Raw genomic sequence first — 1,143 nt, 5'->3', positions numbered from 1 at the left:
AACACGGGACCCCCCCGGCCTCCCGCGGGCCCCCGGCCCTGCTCAGGGTCGGGCATGGAACGTGGAACACGGAACGGGGAACGTGGCACAGGAAACACAGGACACGGGAACAGAGAACACGGGACACAGAATGCTGAACGCAGCACATGGCGCTGCCAGCACACAGCACACGCGTGTGCCCACATGTGGCCATGCACACCTGCACACACATGCACAGCTGTGCACACCTGAACACACTTGCACACGCTTGCACACGTGTGTTCACACCCGCACAGGCCCAGGGCAGCACTGTGGTGGCCGTGTCAGGTTGCTGTCGACCCCACAGTGGCCACAGTGGCCGTGCTGAGGCCCTGCTGGGACCGTGGTGGTCATGCCAGGTCCCTGTTTGTCACGAGTAGCCATGGTGGCCGTGCTGGCTTCCTGTGAGTCCCACGGTGGCCCTGCTGGCCCTGCTGGGTGCCTGTGTGGCCGTGGTGGCCGTGTGGGCTCCCTGTGGCCCAGGGCTCGGAGATGCCCTTTCTAGGCAATGGCAGCAGCCGGGCCATCGCCCACGCGCCGCCGGCACATTCCTCCCGCCTGAGTCAGCCTGGCCGGGAGGAGCGGGAGCGGCAGCGGGGCCGGCACGGCCCGGGCACGGCACAACAGGGCACGGCATGGCACTGACACGGGTGTCACCAGCAAAGAACAACAGGGCACGACATGGCACTGACACAGGTGTCACCGGCACGGCACAGCAGGGCACGGCATGGCACTGACATGGCTCAACATGGCACTGACACGGGTGTCACCAGCAAAGAACAACAGGGCACAACATGGCACTGACACGGGTGTCACTGGCACGATGTGGATGTGGACATGGACCAACATGGCACATGTGTGTCACTGACACGGCACAGACATGGCACCACACACGTGTGCCCAGGGAGCCCTGGCACAGGGGGAGCTGGGAGCACTGGGCTCAGGGCACTGCAGAGACTGGCAGCCCTGGACCTTGGGCACTGCAGTGACTGGAAGCACTGGGGGGGGCACTGGGCCGGGATTTCCCTTTCCTCCCCCCCACACTCCCTCTTAGCTCCTTCCTTCCTCGGCCTGAGCAACGCCTGGACGCCCCGGATCCACTGGATCCCTGCAGATCCCAGGGTC

The sequence above is a fragment of the Corvus brachyrhynchos genome, unplaced genomic scaffold (genome assembly GCF_000691975.1).
Source record: "Corvus brachyrhynchos isolate BGI_N302 unplaced genomic scaffold, ASM69197v1 scaffold721, whole genome shotgun sequence".
Taxonomy (NCBI): domain Eukaryota; kingdom Metazoa; phylum Chordata; class Aves; order Passeriformes; family Corvidae; genus Corvus; species Corvus brachyrhynchos.
Note: the sequence above shows the minus strand (reverse complement) of the source record.